This window comes from Canis lupus, chromosome 20 (genome assembly GCF_011100685.1).
Source record: "Canis lupus familiaris isolate Mischka breed German Shepherd chromosome 20, alternate assembly UU_Cfam_GSD_1.0, whole genome shotgun sequence".
NCBI lineage: Eukaryota > Metazoa > Chordata > Mammalia > Carnivora > Canidae > Canis > Canis lupus.
In genome coordinates this window covers 13,564,555-13,589,920 of record NC_049241.1, presented here as the reverse complement: position 1 = coordinate 13,589,920, position 25,366 = coordinate 13,564,555, and the positions used below count along the sequence as shown (strand labels likewise).

Genomic DNA, 25,366 nt, shown 5'->3' with positions numbered 1-25,366 from the left:
AAAATTCTTCTTAGTTAATCATTTATGCAGTATTTTAAAAAACGAACTAGCTTATATGGTTTCAATGTTATACTTAAATGACATCTATAGTTTTTTTTTATGACTATTTACAGAGATCTTGAACTTCTTGTAAAATCTGCTACCATAGTAATCTCAGCAAATAATTAGCTCCTTGGGGAAAAATTCAACTCTTCATAACTTCCAGTTGAAACAGAAAATAGCCTTTAGCTCTTCTTCCTAAATTATGATACATTTAGTATTTATACATTGCTTTCTACTACATTTGCAAGGAAATCTCAGAAATCTACCTCTTCAAAATATTTAAAGATGAAAATCAATTTAATCAATTTAATTTTAAATAATCTATTTACAGGTTTAGGAAAATTAGTATGCCACAGTTTATAGCATTGCAAATTATTTTAAAAATGAAAGCCCGCTCTGTTCTTACCCTTCCAGTTCATAATCCCTTGTGGTTAGAAACAGACAACAAATTATATGCAATGAACATAATTTCTGTTTACTTAGGGCAAGTGACTATTTTCAAGCTAGGAGTATTAAGTGTATTTCTAAATAGTTCATAAACAATAACATGAAGCATAAATACTTAATTCTAATGCAAATATGTTTTATCATTTATTTATATTGTGTTTTATACTAAAAGAGTTTTAAAGCAACTTAAAAGATGCAAAATTAGGACAGAATAAACAAAGACAAAGCAAAAGGAAAATAGGTGTATGGAAAAAAACTGAAGCCAAGAATAAAGTTTGTACTCAATACACATACCCTGAAGCTCACATAGTAAACTGTGGATGTTAATCTACGTACTTTCATTTCAAAACTACTGAAGAGAACAATTCTATATTATCCTGATACAAAAGAAAATACTGGTCAGCAATTTCTTCCCAAATTAATCTATAGATTCATTGCAATCCTAAGCAAAATCTCAGTAAGTTATTTTGTCGATATTGGCAAACTGATTCTAAAGTTTATAGGGAGAGGCAAAACACAGGATAGCCAACACAATGTTGAAAGAGAATAACAAAGTTGGAGGACTGACATTATCCAACTTCAAGATTTACTGTAAAGCATTAATAACTGACACAGTGCAGTATTAATGAAAGAATAAACAAATAGATCAATGGACCAGAATTGAGAACTCAGAAACACATCCACATAAATATAGTCAATTGATCTTGACCCCCCCCCCCCCAAAAAGCAAAGTAATATGAGGGAGAAAAGAAAGTTTTTTCAACAAATGCCGGATTAACTGGGCATCACATATTTAATAAAATGAATCTGAACCAAGATCCTACACCCTTCACAAAAATTAACTGAAAATGGGTTACTGACCTAAATGTGAAATGCAAAGCAATAAAACTTTTAGCAGATAACATTGTAGAAAACCTAGATGACTTTTTTATGTAACACCCAAGTTATGATCCATAAGAGAAAGAAATGATAAACTGGACTTCATTAAAATTAAATGCCATTTCTCTATAAAGGACAATAGTTAATACAATAAGAAGATAAGCCATAGAAGGGAGAAAATATTTGGAAACATATATGTAAACGACTGGTATCTGATATATACAAAAAAACTCTTAAAACTCAACAACCAAAAAAACCAACCCAATTAAAAAATGGGCTAAAGACCCTGACACTTCACTAAAAGAGATGAACAGATGGAAAACAAGTATATGACAAGAAGCTCCACATCATATGTCATCAGGAAATTGCAAATTAAAACAACCATTAAATAATACTACACACCTATTAGATTGGAACTTTCCAAGTTCTACTGGAACTTTCCAAAATTCCAAGATTTGGAACTTTCCAAAATGTGTAACACTGATAACACCAAATGCTGGTGAGGATGTAGGGCCACAGAAATTCTCAGTTACTGCTGGTGAGAATGCAAAATGATACAGCCAGCTTGGAAGACAGTTTGGAAGTTTCTTATAAAACTAAATATACTCTTACCATATAATCCAATAGTCATGATCGTTGGTATTTATTCAAAGAGTTGAAAATCTAAGTCTACATAAAAACATGCACCAGCTATTTATAGCAGCTTTATTATAATGCCAAAACTCAGGAGAAATCAAGATGTCCTTCAGTATGTGAAATGAATAAACAAACTGTGGTACACCCAGACAAAGGAATATTATTCAGTATTAACAAGAAATTATCTAATCAAACCATGAAAGACATGGAGGAAACATAAATGCATACTATTAAGTGATAGGAAATCTTATATGATTCCAACTATATGACATCCTGGAAAAGGCAAAACTATGGAAATAGTAAAAAGATCAATTATTGCTTCCTGGGGGCAGAAGAGAGATGAACAGACCAAGCACAGAGCATTTTTTAGGGCAGTGAAAGCACTCTATATGATACTATAATGATGGATACATGTCATTATACATTTTATTAAAACCCATAAAATATACAACATCAAGAGTGAATCTTAATGTAAACTATGGACTTTAGGTAATTATGAAATGTCAATGCAAGTTCATTAATTGTAACAAATGTATCCCTCTGGCTGGGGATATTGATAAGAGGAGAGGCTATACATGTATGGCAGCAGAGAGTATATGGGAAATCTCTGTACTTCTAAATTTCGCTGTGAACCTTAAATTGATCTAAAAAGAAAAAAGCAAGCTTTGTAAACACTTAGAATATAAACTCATCAATGCCATTTACTGTCTGATGGTAGACAAGTATCTTAAACTGTCTTAGCTTTCTCATCTGTTAATAAGAGTAATAATAGAACTTACTGAATGGAATTGTTTCAAGAACTACATAAGAAATGAAAAATACGGGCAGCCCTGGTGGCCCAGAGGTTTAGCACCGCCTTCAGCCCAGGGCATGACCCTGCAGTCCCGGGATCCAGTGCCGCATGGGACTCCCTGCATGGAGCCTGCTTCTCCCTCTGCCTGTGTCTCTGCCTCTCTCTCTCTGTGCCTCTCATGAATAAATAAATAAAAATCTTTAAAAAAAAAAAAAGAAATGGAAAGTGTTCTGCACAGTGGCACTATGATTATATCCACCATCATTATGATTTCCCCCTTCACTGTCACCATTATCATCCTTATTATTATCTACAGAATCTTTATTTCCAAATAAAACCAGTGGAACTTATAACTCAGTCTCTCCAATTCGGTAGTCCATAACCATCAATTTCAAGGGCATCATTCTTAGATGGAGTACAAATATGCATTTTATATCTATCTTTGAGAAATGTCCACATGTAGAGGACTCTGTTAGGGCCATTCAAAACCACCAAGGCATTTCTAGTAAAAACAGAACAAAATGAGACCTGATCAACTGGTTTTATAGACCTTTCAGAGTCGCCAATGCAAAGTTCTTAATACTGGGATTTGTTATAAGTTTACTATTTTATTGACTCTAATTAACTCGAGCTAGCGTGATTTCATATTTGTTCTACTACAGACCTTCTTTTCAGCATGAGCTAACACTACAGTTTAAGTAGGCTGAAATGGTTTGTTCTAAACAGCTATTTTTACATGGGAGGACAAAATACAGTAAAAATCAGAGGTTTGAAACACCAGACATAACAGAAAGGGCAAGTCAGGATCAGAGGCACCCTGGAGTCATCCAGGGATGCTTCCAGTCAGTCCTGGAGGCATCCAAAGCCCATTAATTGATAGATGGAGAATACATGCAGGCCACAGGTACAGAAAATGACAGAAGCATAAAATTGTTGTTAAGAGGATTAAAGGATCATAAGCACAATTTAAAAAAAAAGTAAAGGAAATTAAAGATAGGAATAGGAAGTGCCTAGGTGGCATAGTTAGTTAGGCTTCTGACTCTTGGTTTTGGCTCAGTTGGTGATCTCAGGGTAATGGGATCAAGCCCCATGTCTGGCTCCATGTTCAACAGTCTGCTTAAGTTTCTCTTCCCCTTTCCCTCTATCTTTCCTCCTGCTAAAATAAATAAATATTTTTTAAAAATAAGTATAGGAATAGAAAAATTCTATCATATACAAAAATCAATTCAAAATGGATTTTAGCTTAAATCTAAGACCTAAAACCATGAAACTAGAAGACAATATAAATGGTAAACTCCTTTACATAGGTCTTAGTGATAATTTTTAGAATTTGACATAAAATAAAAACCAACAAAAACAAAAATAAACAAATGGGACTACATCAAACTAAAAAGCTTCTGCATAGGGAAGGAAACCATCAACAAAATGAAAATGCAACCTATGAAATAGGAGAAAATGTTTGCAAATCATATGTCTGATAAGGGATTAATATACAAAAATATATAAAGAATCCACATAGCTCAATAGTAAAAAAAGACAAAAGCAAAAAACATATCTGATAAAAAATAGTCAGAAGATCTGAACATTTTTCAAAAGAAGACATAAAAATAACCAGGAGAAACATGAAAAGGTGCTTAACACAACTAATTAGGGAAACACAAATCAAAACCATGTCATATCTGTTAGACTGGCAGTCACCAAAAAGAAGAGAAAACAAGTATTGGTAAGGATGTGGAGAAGAAGGAACTCTTGTGCAAAGTGAGAATATAAACTTATGAGCCACTATGGAAAATGGTATAGAGATTCTCCTCCAAAAAAAATTAAAAATAGAACTACCATAAAAAAAACAACAATCCCACTTTTGAGTATATTTCTTTCTTTTTCTGGGTATATTTCTAAAGGAAATGAAAACAACATCTCAAAGAGATTTCTGTACTCCCATGTTCATTGCAGCATTATTCACAATAGCCAAAATATGGAAACAACCTAAGTGTGTCGATGTATGAATGGATAAAGAAGATGTAGTATATATGTGCAATACAATATTATTCAGTTATAAGAAAGAAGGAAATCCTGCTATTTGCAACAACATGGATGGAATTTGAGGGCATTTTGCTCAGTGAAATAAGCTAGACAGAGAAAAACAAACACTTCATTGTATCATGTATATTTGGAATTTAAATAAAAAGTCAACTAAAAAAAATCAATTGACTCATTTTTCTGCAAATAGCCTGAAATATGTTTTATAACACCCACAGTCAACAACAACCAAAAGAATAAGATCTTGAAATCAGGCACAGGATAGAATCCTGGGTATTTGGTGTGAGCAGGGTATGTAATAAGGTAGTTTCTAAGCAGTCAGTGCTTGGGAAAGAATCACTGGTAGTGCTAAGTCAAGAGTTTGGTAGGGCTCTTGTGATCTTTTTCAATCCATGGACCTTCAAGCCCCCTACCCCAGATCTCCTTCCAATCATATTACTACCCCTAAAATGATCCTAGGGATCACTACACTTTGGTGTTAAAGAGATTTAGGCTGGACTCCCAATTCACCCATTGAAAGGGTAAGTTATTTAGTCTTTTTTCAGTTCCAGTACAAACTACAATAAAATAGGAATTATAAACTCCCAACAAGATGTTATGGAAATAAAAAGAGACAGTGTTGCAAATCATTTAGCTATAAGCCTGGCTATCAGAGCCTCAACATTGGCATCTACAAAATGAGGTTGGATTAAAAGTGGTAGATGACAGATGGTACCTACACTTGTGGGGAGTATGAGCATAATGTAAAGAGTGGTTGAATCACTATGGTGAATTCCAGAAACTACTGTAACATCATGTGTCAACTATACTCAAAGAAGAAGGAGCAGGAGGAAGAGGAAGGGGAGGAGGAGGAAAAGGAGGAGGAAGGAGCAGGGGAAAGAGAAGAAGGTGAAAGAGGAGAAGAAGATCTTGAAGGTATTCAAGACCCTGCTATGAAATTCCATGGCTGCACAAATATCCCAAATTAGTAATTAGTATCCTAAATCAGAAATTTTCCAATTAATTCTTCTTTGAGCTTAATAGTATAACATTAAATTCCCCTCCTGTGCCCTCTAGTTTTCATCACTAATCTTCCAAATGATCATGAAGAACATATAAGGTGATGCCAACTCTAAGAAAGAAAATTTAATACTGCAGGATGATCAAAAGCTTTTGGTACCAGGCAGATCTTTCATTAAATTCTGACTCTGTCATATTAGTTACATAATCTTGAACGAGTATTTTCAGCTGCTTAAGAATTTGTTTTCTATTCTGAGAAATGAGGCTAATAAGTAATATGTACATAAAGTTGTTAGCATGTGAAAACTTGAAGTAATGCATTTGGCAGGCGCTCAATACCATATAGTTATTTTATCTCAAAAACTTGACCAAATTACCCTGAATCAAGAGAATTAAGCTTTAATCTTTCTAGATATGCTTAATACATTTTGATAAAATAATATGTCAGGGTTTTAAGCAAATTTCCCCTCAAATCCTGTGTATTATAAAATAAAAATTATAGAAACAGTGAGTTATAAAAATGCTTGCTCTAACTTTGCCACTAAATTGTGACAAGACTATTGAACATGTGAAATGTACTTCAGGTTGAACAGTGAAGAATTACAACCACATCTAGAAATGCATTTTAAATTGTTGTAATGAGCACACATTAATGATGAAACAAAAGTTGTTCACTTTTGAAAGACCCCCAAACTGAATATGTAAGTACTTACTTACTTCAAGTAAGTAAGTACTTACATAAGTACTTCAATACTTCAAGACCTATTTTCACAAAGTGCATCAAAACATTCAGAAAGATTATTTGTGAATAATGAAACATCATTTCAAAATCAGGAAGATAACTATAGAATGGCTCACTTTTCAGCTCTCATATTATTAGTTTAATAGATTTATTTAAAAATCTTTCTGATCTCTTGCTCTAACTCACTGAAAGCAAATTTTGAAAACTGAAGAACCTATAGAGCTTTTTGTTTTCTATTAAGTATCATCCACATATCCAATATCAATAAAATATGACAGCCCTGGACCTGAATATAACAGCCTTTTTACTGTTCTTACACATTGTCTAGCCTATCAGCAGAACAATCACTAAAATCAGCAGGAAAGAAGATCAATCAGTGAAAGTAGGAATGTGAATTTAATTCAAATACCTGAGAATACCAAGTTACTTTCACATATTCTCAGCCTGTGTCTCTGCCTCTCTCTCTATGTCTCTCATGAATAAATAAAATAAAATCACTTTAAAAAGCAGGATACAGGGATCCCTGGGTGGCGCAGCGGTTTTGCGCCTGCCTTTGGCCCAGGGCGCGATCCTGGAGACCCGGGATCAAATCCCACGTCGGGCTCCCGGTGCATGGAGCCTGCTTCTCCCTCTGTCTATGTCTCTGCCTCTCTCTCTCTCTCTCTGTGACTATCATAAATAAATATAAAAAAAAATTAAAAAAAAAAATAAAAAAAATAAAAAATAAAAAGCAGGATACGGGGGATCCCTGGGTGGCACAGCGGTTTGGCGCCTGCCTTTGGCCCAGGATGCAATCCTGGAGACCCGGAATCGAGTCCCACGTTGGGCTCCTGGTGCATGGAGCCTGCTTCTCCCTCTGCCTTTCTCTCTCTCTCTCTCTCTCTCTCTCTCTCTCTCTCTGTGACTATCATAAATAAATTTTTTTTAAAAAAAGCAGGATACGTTTCATGAAGGTAGTGATAATTTCTGCCTTGTTAGGCACCTGGAAATATTCAACTAATTTCTATTGAGCACCTACTATATACCCAGACACTTTCTAGATGCTATGGTTATAATAGTGAATAAGATAGAAAAACAAGACCACTGCTCTGATGATTTTAAAAATAAAGCAAATGATAAACAAATAAATGGCCAAAATAATTGCACAACATGATAAATGCTACAAAGCTATGAAGGAGGCTACAGCATTGATTAAGTGATTAGGGGGAGGAGGGTACTGATTTAGCTTCCACAGTCAAGGAAAGCTTCTCTAAGCTGAGATCTCAATGACAAGAAAGAGGCTGTCATGGGGATAACCTGAACACAAATAATTTCAGACAGAAGCAGCATCAAAGCATTTTGGCAAATACTAGTTTGAGTTTGGTGTACACCTGTTTTGGTATACAGAAAAAGAGCAACTCTATCTGGAGCCCACATAGCAAAGAGGAGACTGATAGGAGATGAGATCAGACAGTAAGTGAGACAAAAGGGGAAATTTGAATTCTATTCTAAGACTAATGGAAAAAGCTACTGAAAGTCTTTTTTTTTTTTTAATTTTTTTAGATTTATTTTAGAGAGAGAGAAGGCAAGAGAACACGTGGGGGGAGGGGCAGAGGAAGAGGGACGGAGAATCTCAAGCAGACTCTGAGTTGAGCTCAGAGCCCAAAATGGGGCTCCATCTCCTAACCCTGAGATCAGGACCTGAGCTGAAACTAAAAGTTGGAGGCTTAACTGACTGTGCCTCTTTGGAAGGTTTTAAAGGAAATTTCAGGTAGCTTTGCACAGAAGGAATAAGAGAGAGGCAAAAGTGGAAGTAGGAGATATTAGGAGCCATCATGAATTTGGGATTAGGATTAAAAGTGAAAAATGGAGAGAAGTGATCAAATTGGAATATATATATTTGAAGATAAATCTTAAATTACCAGCTTCTGTACTGGGTAAGGTTAGGGTTAAGGCTGTGTTTTTGGTTTGAGCCATTTATGCAGAGGTCTCTAAAACTGCAAGAGGAACAGATTTGGGTGAGAAGAGTTTCGTTTTAATCATGTTTCTTTTCTGCTATGGATATCAACTAACATTCAGCCTTTATGCACGACAAGATTAATATAATGGCATAATAAATGACACATTTATTATGTGTTTTAATGCTTGCTTCTTGCCAAGTATCACTTTACAGCTCTATCCATGAAGTAATTTTTGTTAAATTCTATGTAAACTTGTACCTACTTAAAGGTATACAGATATGTTTGTTCTTTCACACCATTTGCCCTAAAAAATGGAAAGGACATTTAATTTACTATTACTATTAGAATTGAACAACCCAAATCAATCCTTGAAATCAAAGCCATAAAAGTTTTACCTATTCATGGGGATCTGAAAGATCACGATGACCTACTAATGATTTTGATGTTTCGTTTCTGTGTGCAGCCTTCAGGACTGAGGGTGACAAATGATTTAATTACATAAGTAGTAAGGCTCAATCGCTCAGTTTCAGAAGTTCCCCAGGTCAAACATTATTATAATAAGGTGCTCCCAGGGAAGTATCACATGCTTGTCCATTATTAAAATTCAGTTGGCTTTTATATTTTAACAGTAACAGTAACAATAATAACAATAACAACAATGGTTAACAATTTCTTGAATATATAGCTTAGTATTTTGTGTATGTGACCTCACTGAATCCTCAAAAGAACCCTACTCATGGTTCAGAAAACCAAGGTTCAAAAAGCTCAAAACTTGACTAGATCAAACATTAAGTAAATGGAGCCAAGATCAGAATTCAGACACACTGTATCTCTTTCATTTATTCATCCAGGTATGTAGGCATTCACCCAATGAATCTTTTTCTTAAAGATATGCCACTGTAGGAGAAAGGTGGCTGCAAATTGTTTGTGCCTCTACTAATTGAGAAATAAAGCCCATTCCTTCTTCCCTTGAAACCGGGCTTGCCCTATGACTTAATTTAACCAGTGGAATGTAGTAGAGGTGATTAAAGTCACTCCCAAGGCTCAGGCTAAGATCTGCAGATTTCTGCTATCACAATTCTGGAACATTCTTAGAACTATTCTGTCATAGAGTCTGTCACAGAGAAGCCCAAGTCATATGAGAGAACAACATGGAAAAAAACTAAGGAGATATTTCAGTTGATAGCCTCAACAGGTAGGCCAGCATTAAATACCAGTTATGTGTGTAAACCATCTTGACAATCCCAGGTCAGTAGAACATCATGATCAGTATAGCTCCAGTCAACACCACATGGAGCAAAAGAATTATCTAGCCGAGTCCAGTCAACCCATAGAATAGTTAGAATAAGTGATTGTTGTTGTTTTAAATCACTATATTTAAGGGTGGTTAGTTATACAGTGATAATCAAAGACCCATAATATTTTTCTTCAAAGGAGAGTATTAGTTATGTAGCAAAATGCAACTCAAAAAAGAAAATAATGTGAAGAGATTGCTTTGCTCTCATGGCTACATATGTTCTTCTAATACAGCCATTGAAATAAATCATAATAGACCATGGCCTTTTTTCTTTACTTATTTAATCACTTATTCATTTGTGTACTCATTCATTTATTCATTTGTATTTCCATTCAGCAAGTATTTCCTGTTACGTGTGGGCCTCTGGGTTAATTACAGTGAGTGAACCAAGAAACTAAGACTTTTGCCTTTAAAATTTTTTAATGCAAAGAAGGGCTCTATAAATACTTTTGGCCTATTGATTCTTGCTCATTTCACAGGGAGTGAAATAGAATTTAGAAAAGTTCAGAAAAGTAGAAGAGAACACTAGCAAAAGCCTAGTTTACATTTTTAAATATTGCTATCGATACCACAACACAGATTACGGACTGTGTACTGTATTTATATTTTATTTTATTTTTTAAAGATTTCTTTATTTATTTTAAAGAGAGAGAGTGTGAGTGAGCACAAGAGTAGAGGGAGGGGCAGAGGGAGAGAATCTTCAAGCAGACTCTCTGCTGAGAGGGAAGCTGGTTCCAGGACCTGGGACAGGCTGAGATCATGACTTGAGCCTAAACCAAAGTCGGACACTTAACCAACTAAGCCACTCAAGTGCCTCAGTATTTTTATTTTAATACTTTATTCTTACCCATAAGATGTTAACCCCCTTCCCCAAAAAGTAGGCATAAAAAGATGTATACACATCAAATTACTTTTGCTTCTGCTTAGTTCTCCTTAAAAGTACTGTCTAATTTCCTAACCTATCCTGAGCTTCAGTTCTCTTAAATGAACAGGTGAGATGATTCTAGCCCTATCCACCCCATGAGATGTTGTAGCATGCAAATGATAATAATGAGATACATTTCTTAAACCTTGGCACTGGGGGGATCCCTGAGTGGCTCAGTGTTTTAGCGCCTGCCTTTGGCCCAGGGCATGATCTTGGAGTCCCCGGATCAAGTCCCGCATTGGCCTCCCAGCATGGAGCCTGCTTATCCCTCTGCCTGTGTCTCTGCCTCTCTCTCTCTCTCTCTCTCTCTATGTCTATCATAAGTAAATAAAAAATCTTTAAAAAAAAAAAACTTTGGCACTGGGGTCAACACTTACTCGCATGACCATCTCATTCATTCAGTGAAAATGTTCCTTTTTTAAAAAGTGATATTTCATGCACAAGTAAGCAAAAGAAAAAAATAAAAATAAACTGTAAAATCACTACCTAAATTTAACTAAACAATGTCTCCTCAAATTTAAATGTGTGATTCTAATAGGACTAAGGATCATAATACTCTGCCTCTCTGGCCTCAGAACTGGACATGTGATGCAACTGAATCAAAGTCTCCCACCTAAGGACTTTTAGATTTAGAGCTAATGGAGGAAGGGCTTAGAATTTGAGTCACTGAGACAAAAGGTTATGAATCAAATACTGCTAGCCTCATTTTCCCAGCTAGAAGAAAAAGGCTGGGTCCAAGGAGGAAGGGCTTCAACTAGAAGGTAAGGGATACAATCAGATGGGTAACTGGGCTTAAGGTATCACATGTCTCCTTTGTTCTAACCAGGGTTGCATTTTTAAGATTAGAGATGCTTTTATCTTAAGAGAGTAATTGTCCAAACAATTTAAAGTCTCAGATAAATTCAATATGCCTTTCATGCTCTAAATTTTTAGTTCAAAACTCTTTAGGTTGCAACCAAGAGAAATTCAGCTTTTATTAACTTGAATAATAAAAGAGAACTCATTGGTTCACAAAACTTTAAAGTTAAAGGCCATTATGACTTCAGGCATGGCTGGATCCAGGAACCCAAATAAGGTTGTCAGGACTTTTCTCTCCTTCACTATTATAGGAAAATACAAGATCCACAGAGAGAAATAAAAGTGAGGGAGAGATAAGTCCTGATAAAGCTGCTTGGATCCCCTTTCTAGCTATATACCAAGACAGGCTTTGTCTTACCCTGTGTTTTTAATTTCTATTTCACAACATGTTATCCCTCCAGGATGCCATGAAATGAGCTCAAATCTGGGGAAAGAGTCAAGAAAGGGAGGATAAAATTTAGTTTGCCATCTGCTGGCACAATAGCTAATACCTCTAATCCTCAACAGATGCTTAGAAGTCCTGAGCCCAGGAAGCCTTACATTACCACTAAAGAAATGAATCTTATGCATTAGCTACACTGAATATGGTAGGGGAATGGAGAAGTATTGCTATTTTGATAATCAACTCAAAAGAAAATTAATTACTAATGTAAACTACCACTATTCATTTTCCAGATGCATGTAAAGATAAAGCCAACTTAAATAGCAAACAGCCGCCTTATTTCTCAACCTTCAGATACAGTGCAAAAATATTACCTAAAAGGTATTTAATCTTTACCAGTGAAGTAGGTTGTAGTCACAAACTGCACCTTCGATCATTCAACACCTGCCATTTGTCTTCTGCTGCCCTTCCCTTTCAGTGCCCTAGATACCAAGGAACTTGGCTGCTAAAGGCTGAGCTGTGATCAAAGTACTCTTAGCTTTCATACCAGCAGAGGCAGACTGGGAAGCAGATTCTCCCTGAAAACTGCCTGGTCCTTCAAAATCCTATGTCTTCAAAATAAATTAGTTAGTGTGGGGCAAACTGGACTCTATCTTTTCCTCAACGCTGGTTCTAGAAAAGAGCAAAAGTCTTGTGGTCATTCTGCTTTGTGGCCTTTGCAAACATCCAGAGGTACCTGAAGCTAAAGAAAGTCTCCTTGGTAGGCCATGATGAGCCCCCTTTTATCCTCCTACTGTCAGGGATGAAAGATTTCAAACCTTGAGTGCAACAGAGCTGCAGGCACTGACTTTTCCAAAAAATAGGAATCAAAACCCAAAAAAGACCACAAGCTCCCTTTGAAATACAGAAAAACCAGCTTTCTCAGAGTGGCTACTTCCCTGACACACAAGTGCTTTAAAGATAAAAACAGATTGTCATATTTGTTAGGGCAAATAAAAAAGCCTAAAGCAGGGCTCTCAAGTCTCTTTTTGTGATAAGGAACATCTTTCCAGTCCCTTGCAGCCTTAAGGCAAATGAGGACAGGGAGATGATGGGGAAATTGTTGAAGAGGGCAGCAAAAGTGCCATATGCTATACACTAGATATTAGGTCCAATACACAGGGGCAGCTATGGAGAAGAACAGGAATTTAGGTACTATTCCTGGAGTTTCCAAGCTTTTGGTTGCAGATCCTGCCATTCAGCCAAATATTTATTGAACACTTACTATATATTATGCAATATTCTAGGTCCTATGGATTCATCAGTGAACAAAAAGAAAAAAAGAGAGAAAGAAAGTGAAAACAGAAAACCTGCTCAAGTAAAGGTTATGTTGTGATGGACTCTGTAGAGAGAGGCTGACAATAAATAAGACAAATAAGAAAGTCATGCCTTGGAAAATAAAAAGTACTGCAAGGACAATTAAGCCAACAAAAAGTACAACAAAGAAAACAGGAGTACTACCAAGTACCCAAAGGAAAAGGTATAAGGAGTGCCAGGAAAGCAAATGGTAGGTTCATAATTTTATTTTATTTTTTAAAGATTTATTTACTTATTTGAAAGAGAGAGAGTGTGTGTGTGTGCATGTGGAGAGAGAGGCAGAGGGAAAGAATCTCAAGCACACTCCATGCTGAGTGGGGAGCCCAACCTGGGGCTCCATCTTACAACCCATAATATCACAACCTAAGCTAAAACCCAAGACTTAGAAGTTTAACTGACTGAACCCAAGTGCCCTAGGTTGATCATTTCAAATCAGTGTTCAGGGAAGATACCAGTGAGAGAATAAAGTCTGAAAATATATTTGAAAAAAGGTATTTGGGATGAAGTGTGTTAGAGGAAAAGGAGAGAGAAAAACCATAAATGCAAAAACCCTAAGGAGAGACCTTGCCAGTAAAATTCAAAGAAGAGCAAGGAGACCCGCACAGCTAGGGAAGAGTGAGAGGGGCAGAAGTTGGAGATGTGATCAGAGAAGTAGATTTGGACCAAATTAAGTAAAGATTTATAAAACTTCAGCTTTTGCTCTAATATGGGAAGTCTTTGGAGACTTTTAAGTTGAGATGTGATATGATCTAACTTAGTTACATAATTAAGGACAGAAACAAGATCAGTTAGGAAGCTATTACAACATAATTTTGGTGCTCTGGGAATTACAATATGCATCTTCATTTTATCACAGTCTATCTTCAAATAATATTAAACCACTTTACATACAATGGAAGATCCTTACAACAGAATACTTACATTTCTCCCTCCTATCCATTCTGCTATTGTTATATTCTATTCCTACATATGTTATAAATTTTACATGATTTTTGCTATAAAGAAAATTATTTTTCAAAGAAAATAGGTATACATGAGAAAAGAAAATCTTTTGTATTTTCCCTCATATTTACCATATATTGAGCTCTTAATTCTTTTCTGGAGGATCCGGATTCCATCTGGTATCATTTTCCTATACCCTGAAATTTCCTTTTCATTTTTTGGAGTGCAAATATGCTGGCAATGAATTCTCTCAGCTTTTATTTACCTGAAAATTTCTTTATTTCACATTTCTTTTTGAAGGATATTTTCCACTGGATATAGAATTCTAAGTTTATTTTTTCTGCCCAGTATATTAAAGATGCCATTCTATTTTCTTTTGTATTGCATTATTTTAAATAAGAAATCAGTGATTATTCTTATTTTGTTCCTCTATGGGTAATGTGGCCTTTCTCTAGCTATTCTTGAGATTTTTTTAAATCACCAGTTCTCAATATTTCATAATGAAATTTGGTGTAATCTTCTTTGTGTTTATTCTGCTTGGACTCATTGAACTACTTGAATCAGGAGACTTAAAGATTTCTTTCATCTTGGAGATTTTTCAGCCATTATTATTTTTTATGTCACTGTCTCATCCTTTCTTTCCAGAATTTCAATTATATATGTGTTCCTGTGTTCCCAGGAGTTCATTGAGCAACTGTTAATTACATTTAAAAAATTTTTTTTTCTCTCTGGGCTACAGTTTGAATAGTTTCTACTGCTGTGCCTAGGATCTCTTTTTCGGGGTGGGAAGTAAATCCTCACCTGCTGTTAACTTTTCATCTCTCTCTCTCTTTTTTTTTTTTTTTTTAGAAATTCTATTTATTCATGAGAGACACACACACAGAGAGAGGCAGAGACACAGGCAGAGGGAAAAGCAGGCTCCCTGCAGGAAACCCAATGTGGAACTCAGTCCCAGGACTCAATCCCAGGACTCCAGGATCATGCCCTGGGCTGAAAGCAAGCATTAAACCACTGAGCCACCCAGGGATCCCTTTAATTTTTCATTTCTGATATGGTATTTCTTAATTTAGAAGATCCATTTGATTCTTTTTTATATTTTCCATTTATCCTTTTGCTACATTCACATTTTAAATTTCTGAGCACATTTACCAGAGCTGTTTTAAAATCCTGTCTAATTCCATTGTTTCTATCATTCCCAGATCTGATTCTACTGAATGATTATGAGTCACATTTTCCTGCTACTTAGGATGTCTAATAATTTTTTTATTAGACAATGGACATTTTAAGTGCTATATTATTGAGTGTCTGGATTTTGTTGGGTTCCTTTAAAGAGTGTTGAAGATTTTGTTTTCTTAGTTAACATTATTTGTAAATGGGCCTGATCTTTTCAAGGCTTATTTTTCTGTTATTTTAAGGTAGGTCAAGAGTAGCCTTTGTTTTAGAGCTAGTTTAGTCCTACTACTAAGACGTAACTCTTGCCAGCATCTTTAGTGATATACCAGGTGTTCAAAGACGTCTCTCCAATATGACTTGTTGGGATGTAAATAGCTCCCAGTCCATGTGAGATCAGGAAACCATGTAGCTCACCACTACCCAGTCACTCCATTGTCCAACATTGTGAAATTTCACCATATGCATTTACATATCAGTATCAATCAATGATTTAAGGGGAATATTATGTCAACTTTTTGTCCTTTTTTTCTGAATAATTCTCTCTCTCCTCTCTAGTACTCCATACCACAAATCCCAGGACTCTTGTCCTCTGCAAATTCCAACATTTTTCTTTTCAACTAAGCAGTGCCACTGGACTTTACTTTGGTTCTCCATCTCTGGGATACAGTGCATAAAGTGCCTGCAAGCCAAAAGCTAGGCCCATCTTTTTTCACCTCTTTTCTTAGTGAAAATACTCCTACACTCCCTATTGTACACTATCCAAAAAGCATTATTTTATGTTTCATACAGTTTTCTAGTTTGTTTCTTTTTTAAGTGAGATAATAAGAGTAGACGTAGAAGAACTTGAAAGGGAATTCCAAGCCTTCCTTTTATGGTTCAGAAAGAGGTTGTGACACACCAAAGATCACACAGCTACAAATAGCAGCCTTAAGCTTAGAAACTATGTTTCCTAATTTTAACTACAATGCCTTTCTACTCCATCATGCTGTGGCCTACAAAATGCTTAACAGAAGGTGGTATATTAGTTTCCTAGACTTTTGTAGCAAATTACCACAAATAGGTGGTTCAAAATGACAGAAAGGTATTGTCTTACAATTCTGGAGACTAAGAATCTAAATCCAAGTGTCCGCAAGCTTCTAGAGGCTCTGAGGGAGAATCTTTCCATAACCTTCCCCCGGCTTGTACTGATTGCTACAATCATTGTGCCCCTGGGTTTATAGACAGATCACTCCAAACTCTGCCTCAGTCTTCATATGAACTTACACCCTGTGTGTCTTGTAGGGACACTTGTTATTGGCTTTAGGGCCCACCCAGTTAATCCAGGATGATTTCCTCTAAAGATCTTTCACTTAATTGCAAAGACTCTCCAAACAGGAAAACATGGTCATATCCATAGGTACTGGGGTTAGGTCCTGGATATATCTTTTTATGGGTCTAACTCCAACTTAATACAGGTGGGAAAGGGGAAGGACAAATAATACAGCTAAACTCACATAATACAGTTGGGAAATGTTTGCCTCATATAAACACAAATATTGAGGCTTACCCAAGCTGGATCTATTTTAGAGAATTTGAAAGGATTTCTAGGGATAGCTCTAAAATCATGAGCAAAAAATATAAAATTAGATTGATAATATTCCATTTCATTTAAGTACAATTCTTTTCACCACTTTCTGTATTATGCATTTAACACTACCGTTAATTTAGCCAAATCATCCAGATGTAACAAGTAACAACTGTTTTCATTTACTCTAACCTCTTCTTTCTCTAATAACCATATCAGTCATGACAAGAGGCTTGAATCCTGAAAACAGTGACATGTAGAAGAAATAAATTGCTGACAAGGCTTTACCTATGACAGAAAGATTGTCATCACTGTAATTGTGTTCCTTCTTTGCTGAGATGACCCAGTGCCACTTTCAGAGCATTTGGGGGACAAAAAAGAAAGTCTATCATGTGACACCTAATTGCTATTTTATCTATTATTTTTCACTAACCAATAACCTTTGTTTTTCAACATGAACTCTTTTTTTTTCTGTCACTTTTCTTGAACTTTCTCAGGAAGTTCAGATGGTATATTGTGAGACAGAAGCAAAAACAATACAAAATCATCTCATAAAAAAATTAGCAATAAGGCATCACGACAGGACAGCAAAAGTATTTTGTTAAAAAAAATCATTCCAACATGAATAATTTGACATTGCTAATTTGTTAAGAAAAAGATATCTTGAACAGATACCACCCTGGGATCCTTAAGCAACGCTCTGAAACTTCATTTGCTACAAACACATCTACTACATTGCTGTTGGAAATACATCTTTCAGCCCAAATTTCAACTTAACTAAAAGTCCTATTGGCTACTAAGCAGTGGTCATCAATTTGGTTTACTTTATAATCTGGACCAAACACAAACATTAAATGAGGTCAAACAAAATGCCCACTTGCAGTCCTCAAATTTATTTTTTTTAATATTTTCTATTACTTATTTCTCTTTTTATTTATTTAGAGAGAGTTGGGCAGGAGGAGAGGTAGAGGAAGAGGAAGAGAATCTCAAGCAGACTCGGAGCACTATGTGAGGCTTCATCTCACAACTTCAAGACCATGACTGGGGCTGAAACCAAGAGTAGGATGCTTAACTTACTAAGTCACCCAGACCCTCCTCTACTCCTCAACTTTCTAAAGCTTATTTTAAAAAACATGGAAAATTTAGTTGAATAGGAATGGCAAAAATAAAGAGTTTCATTTTTAATGAAAAAGGAAGCCTACCAATATCAATCTCCATTGTGACACAAATTCTACCCATCACCAAATGGAACTGGAATGTAACAGAACAAACTGCCCAAGGAATCACAAGTTGGCAGAGGAGGGACAAGATTTAGAGGGATGTTAATAGACCCAGAATTACAATTGTGAATTAGAAAAAGGTGTTCTGGGTGTGCTAATTCTAGGTAAGTAGAGGAAGTTACAAACAATGGCCAAAGTAATTGGAAAATGAGCCTAATGGTGAGTAAGAAATGAACGACAGAATATTGGCAATTGAGGAATTTAAGGCTCAAACTCCCTATTTTAAAGATGCAGATACTGGCAAAGACAGGCAATGACTTGCCCAAGTGATCAGAACCGACATGCTTTTCAGTCTGGTGCCCTCTCTATTCAACTCCTTCTCAAAGCTATGGGAGTATGTTAGAGTTTCTCAGAGTTTATTCCTGGACCCCTTTTCCTTTTTTTTCCTCTTCCTTCCATAATTTCATTCTCTTCCCTTAGCTTTTATTCTCAGACTAATATCCAAATGTATTTCTCCAGTGCCAACTTCTCTGAACTTTAGATTTAGAGTTAACAGTTCTATTTGTATGTTTTACAGGTATCTCAAACTTAACACTTGCAGATGCAAACTTTCCATTCCCATCCTTCCCACTACAAATCTACTCCTGAATTGTTTTCCATATACTAGATGAAACTACCATTTTACCAGTTCCTTCACCCAGAATCCAAGATGTCAGTCAGCCTTGAACTGGTACTACATTCAACCCCATCAATGAGACCCCTAGGTATATCTCAAAAATGTCTCCAGCCATTTTCACTGCCAAGGCACACACCAAGGCACCAACACTGACAGATTACCTCCTAAATATTCTCTTTATTCTGATTTTCCCATGTCTAGTTCATTTGCCACACAGCAGCCAACTGATCTATTAAAAACATTCTATTTTAATAAAATTCAAACCCCTCATTATTGCTTACAAGGGCAGATATTATTTGGCCCCTTAGTTCCTTCCCTAACCTCATTGCATGCCAGCCTCTTCCTTGACCACTCTGCTCTAGCCATACTGACCTCTTAAATTTCTCAAACATACCATGGTCTTTCTACTTCAGGGCCTGTGCACATTTTGCTTCCTGTGTCAAAGAACACTCTTCTCTCCATGCTAAAATTCTGGTCCTTTTTATATCTCAAGGCTTATAGTAAATGTCACTTATAAATAGAGGCCTCTGTCCACTCATCTAAACTAGGCCTTAGCTTCTTTTTGCTCCTTTCTATAGCAGCACTTTATTTCCATTATAGCACTTATTATGACTTTTAATCACTTACTTATTCGGTTATTGATTGTTATCCATCACGTGTCTTTCAGCTAAATACAACAAGAATCCAATTTGTCTTTTCTACTGCTTTACCTTATATCACTCACATGTAGCACAAAGTAGGTATCCAATAAATGTTCTGTGAATTAATGAGAATGAGCAACACTTATAAAACTGTTTTTTCTAACCAAAAAGGACACAAAAGACTATGGACTTCTATTTCATGTCAACATATTCACTTAGATAGAAGGAATGTCATAATAGAGGAAAGTTAAAATACTGAAGCTTGTCAACTATTATTCTCTAGAGATCTTTCTTAAACAATGTCCCATCCATTAAGGATGAATTAAATTCAGCCCTACTTGAAGACAGAATGAAATGACTTCACCCAGCCCCTTATGAACTTATGATTTTATGAAAAATCCATAAGCTCTCATCCTTTCAGCACACTGATAACTAGGTAATTACCCTTTTGATGAAAAAGGAACCCTTTTTATATCTATCCTCATTGAATTACGGACCTCAAAATTGAATTGGAGTCTAATAGACATCAAGCACCACTACCTACCAGTTCCCAGCAAAATGAGAGATAATTTGTAGTCGTACCCAGGGACTCAGGGACAGTGCTGTCAGAATGTCCTTCCTGCCTTCTCCGGTGACTCCTCACTGTGAGCCCTAAATCCACAGTATCAATTAAGTGCCCTCCTCAGTTTGTGAGCCAGTCCCTAACAAAACAGAAAAGGTATTAGCTCTCCCACCTTGTTTGTTCATGGATTTTGAAATTAAGCCATTCAGTTAAAGATTTTGTATAGATTCACTTTAAGATGCAACTTTCATCATTCCTACTATGTTAACGAAGGTCAGAGGGCTTTGTCTCAACAGCACATCAGTTCCCACACCGCAGTGGACCTGTCCCAGAATCCCAATCTGTTTTCCAGTGTCTTGACAGGTGTAAAGACCCTGACCACACTCTCCCCTGATTACTGAATGAGCACTTACGTCAACCGACTGATTACTGGAATCAAATCGTTAACTCCCCACCTGACTGTGCCTAGAACCTGCAATATGTATGTCTCCCCCATGATCCTGCAGTTTATTAGCACTGCTCAGTTATCAGTAATGGATCAGATTAAGTTCTCATTAGCTAGCTATTCCATAGCCAAGGCTATTACTCTTACTCCTGAATTTTCTTGCCTAACTCCCTGTTTCTAGGTGCTCAGACCACAGACATTTATAGTTGCGCCGATCCCAGCTATCAAGCCCACACTTCTAACTAGTCTCTCCATGTTAATCCCTTGTGATTTTTTTATCCAACTGTCAGTTTGGAGGCATAATATTATAAACCTTTACTTCCTAGATATTAGCATTGGAAAACATCATTATTTTTTGTTTAGATACAACAGAGTCACAAATGTAGCTTCAAAAAGCTGAACAACTTCTTTCCCCTTGACGATTTTTGCACAACTTTCCATATTCAGTATCCAAGGACATTTCTTTTCTCTCTTTGCTAACATGGATTACAGCAAGGTTACATTAGCTAATAAAAGCTCTCTGCTGACAAAAGATGCTTTAGAAAAGTAACTCGAAAAGGGGCACTATGGATAGCTTTATTAAAATAAAATGCCACATCTTCGTGAAGTTAAAAGTCTCTGGATTGTGGTTAAAAGTCTGGTCAGCTCTAAATACAATGGAGACTCTTTTAAGAACCATGTTTTTCTCAAGCTGGCCTTACCACACATAACAGCCAGAATATAAATCCAGACTACTCCAGCCCATCTATCATTTCCTTTCCATGCCATGAAGGGGCCTGCATGTGAAGGAGAGATCTATAAAATTAAATGAGAAACAGGTTCTGTTCTGAACACCAATTAATAGAAGTTATGGAAATCATGATATCAAAACAACTTCATACAAGTTAAAACAACAGTTAAGTACCATTTTTGCTCATCACCTGACAAGAATACTTAAATGTGAATGTGGCCAACAAATAGGATATGGTATTCTATACTGTTACTGTGAAAGTATATTTGTACAGCCTTTCCAATAGACATTTTGATAGTATGTATTAAAATGTAAAATGCAGATAATCTTAAACTCAGTGATTCTTCTTCAAGGTATCCTAGAGAGATAATTACACATGTGTGAAAAGGGACTTTTATAAGTCTGCTCACTACAGCCCTGTTCATATTAGTAAAAATATCGCGACTCACCAAAATGCCCATCATCAGGGGAATGGTCACATGTACACCTATTTGGAAATTGAAAATAATGAGGCAGATTTACATGTACAATGATTGGGGAAGATATCTACATAACAGTACAAACAATATAATCCCATATGTATAAAAGAGAAACCTATTAAATCTTTACATGTATAAATATAAGCAAAATATAAATACATATTTATTTAAATGTATATAAAAAGGTTGTGAAGAAAATATTTATAAATCATATATCTGAAAAGGAACATGTATTCAGAATATATAAAGAATGCTTATAAGTCAAAGAAAGGATAAATAACCATTTAAAAATAGACAAAGTATTTGAATAAACATTTCCCCAAATAAGATATACAAATGGATAACAAGTACATAAAAGATGCTCAAGATAATTAACTGGAAAACACCAGTTCTTAATATGGAAACATAACTCAAAACCACAATGAGATAACATTTCACACTCACTACAATGACTAGAGTGAAAAAGACAGAAAAGAGCAAGTGGTGACAAAAATGTAGAGAAGTTGGAATCCTCATTTATTGCTGGTGGGAATGTGAAATGGTGCAGTTGCTATGGAAAACAGTTTAGCAATTCCTCAACCCATTAGACAGAATTATCATATGACCCAGTAGTCCCACTCCTAAGTTCTCAAGAGAACTGAAAACACACATCCACACAAAAATTTGTACAGGAATGTTCATAAAGTATTATTCAGAACAGTCAGAAAGTGAAAGCAACCCAAATTTCCTTCAACTGATAGGTGGATAAACAAAATCTGTTACATCTAAAAATAGAATATTATTTTGCCATAAAAGGAATGAAGTACTGACAGGCTGCAAGATGGATGAATCTAGAAAACATCATTCTAAGTAATAGAAGTCAGACACAAAATGCTTATTGTATAATTCCATTTACACGAAATATCCAGAATAGGCGAATCCACTGTGACAGAAACTATATTAGTAGTTATTAAGGGCTGAGGGGGAGTGAAAATGGGGAGTGACTGCTAATGACTAAAATATTCTAACATTAGATAGTTTCATAACTCTGTGAAAATGTTAAGAACTGCTGAACTGTACATTTTAAAGAAGTGAATTTCATTGTATGTGGATTATATCTCAATAAAGCTGTTATTTTGAATAAATAAATAATTTTTAAAAGTTTTGGAAAATATCTACCAACCCAATAATAGTGGCTACCTTGGTAGAAGGGATTAATATATATTTTTAAGAATAATAATGGATTCCTGAATTTCTTATTATTATATAGTTTAAAATATATTGAAAAAAAGGGAAGAAAAAGTCCTAAGAACCACTCAGAATGGTGCCATGATAAGATAAAAGCATAGTAGTGCCTTTTACACTTCTTGATTTACAACCTAAGAACAGATACTGATTGCAGAAAATAAGCTCTGTTTTTGAACACTTTTCTAGGCCCTGGGTATATAACAATGCATAAACCATGTTCTTTTTCTTCCGTGAATTTATGGTGCATATAGGAATATAGATAGGTACACAGGCAATTGTTAAATAGTGTGGTAAATGCACAGTAATAGCATGTACATCCAGCTATGGAAGCACAGGGGCAGGGACCCAGGGGAGAGAAGCTGAACTTTAACAAATATGCAGAAGTTAGCCAAGCAGAGAAGAGGTAAGGGCAGCCAGCCAGCAAAAACAGTGTGGGCAAAGGCCTGTAGGGGTGCTGGGGCATGGAGTTTTTAGAGAAGAGTGAACATCAGCAGCTATGACTGTAATAGATGTTTTGTGGGGGAGATTCTTGCAGATGGAAGAGTAGGCTGGAATCAGATTGAAAAGGTCTTTAAATAATGCCTTGCTAAGGAATTAGGACATTATTGTGCAGGCAAGGGAAAGGAGCAAAGGAAAAGAGTAGACCAGATTGAAAGACATGTGAGACAGGGAACTAAATAAGAAAAATTCTTGATTTAATCAGGCAGGAGAGAGAGACTTGTGAATTAGAGCTGGTCACAGGCAGTAAAGAGTGAGGTTAGCTTCAAGAAATATTTCAGAGCTAGAACAAGCAAAATTCTGGGACTGACTGGTGTGGGAGGGAAAAGAGGGTGTGGCAGTGACTCCCAGAAGCCATTAGCTGTCAGAGTGAATATACAAAGATTCTAGTCAGACTTGCTCACCCCTCAGGAAATATAGTGAGGATGGAAAGAAGGGTTTCATATCCAATAAAAGAATATATGTCCTGCACTTTAATGCTTCTGGATAAGATAGGCCCTTCTGAGTGCCAGCTGTTATGGCATCACCTGCAAGAGCAAAGAGTATTTAACTTGTATTATATACACACTTAGTTATATGCTATATACTGTGTCAAGTACTTCATATACATAATTTCATGAGTCCTCAGGACTTGTAGAGAAAGAAAATGGAGGTTTATTGATATTGAAAAAAACAGGTTCAAACCCAGGCAGTCTGATTCCAGAGGCCAAGGTTCTTTTTTCTTTTCTTTTTTAAAATATTTTATTTATTTATCTGAGCAAGAGGGAACACTAGCAGGGGGAGGAGAGGAGGAGTAGGCAGGACAGAGGGAGAAGCAGACTCCCTGCTGAGCAGGGAACCCAGCACGGAGCTGACATGAGGCTGACCTGCGTCTGGATCCCAGGACCCAGAGATCAGGACCTGAGCCAAAGACAGACGCTTAGCCTATTGAGCCACCCAAGTGCCCCCATAAGGCAATGGTCTTAACCACTGTATTATCTTCTGACAAAGATGCCTCGAAGAGGTTGAGTTAAGCAGCTTTACTTGTTTACTTCCAATAAAGTCAGATTATAAACTTATCCTCTTTTCTCTCTCACCAGATCCAAAGCACATCCAGAGCATCCACTACATCCTTACAGTGAGATTGCAGTGACTCTAATCCTGGCCATGACTTCCAGGATGTTTGTAGCGGCCATGTGAAGCAAACACATCCATCAAAGATCAGGACAGCTAAATGGCTGTCCTGGTAGGGAATCCAGGCAACATTAAATTGCTTTTCAAGGAAAACACCAGTTCTTAATATGTGGAGAATCAGAGATTCACTATAGTAATCATAGGTTGTTTTGTTTTGTTTTGTTTTTACCATTTATTTGCCACTTTTCTGTTAATATCAACCCAATTTTTCTCTTGGGAACCATATATGGTCTCAACTCATCCATATGGTTGGAGTGGATGTACTTCATCTTTCCTTTCAAGGGTGAGCATATGACTCAGAGTTGACCCATTAGAGCATCTTACTTACCTCCTTTGCTCTAGGACTTGGTTTTGAGTTAGGCATGTGATAAAATTCAGTCTAGTGATAGTCAGGCCCAGGATACTTTTTCAAATTAACCAGTAAGAAAAAGTCTTCTGTTTTCTATGTTTGGACCTATAAGGAAGAATGTTCGAAGCTTCCAGGCACATCAACATGGCCAGTTGAGCTGGTTTTGGACTGCTCAACAGTCCACTTGGAACTGGTTAGACCAAATGGAGGGATGAAGAGTTGCAAAATAGAAACAGGGAAACTTTGAGTTCCTAAATCAAGCCATTCCTGAAACCTAGGCTGAACTTTTCTTTTGGTTATACAAGCCAATACATTCCCCTTGCTATCTGAGCTACTTTGAATATCTGACAT

At 36.2% G+C, this 25,366-nt stretch overlaps 1 long non-coding RNA gene across 1 annotated transcript; it reads left to right on the top strand.

Annotated features, from left to right (window-relative positions):
- The first annotated feature begins 9,608 nt into the window (after nt 1-9,608).
- LOC102152678 lies at nt 9,609-24,806 on the top strand. The gene is made up of 4 exons (XR_005374673.1): nt 9,609-9,713; nt 13,267-13,526; nt 17,958-18,074; nt 24,573-24,806. It is a non-coding gene; the product is annotated as an uncharacterized LOC102152678 (long non-coding RNA).
- Nucleotides 24,807-25,366: the final 560 nt, after the last annotated feature.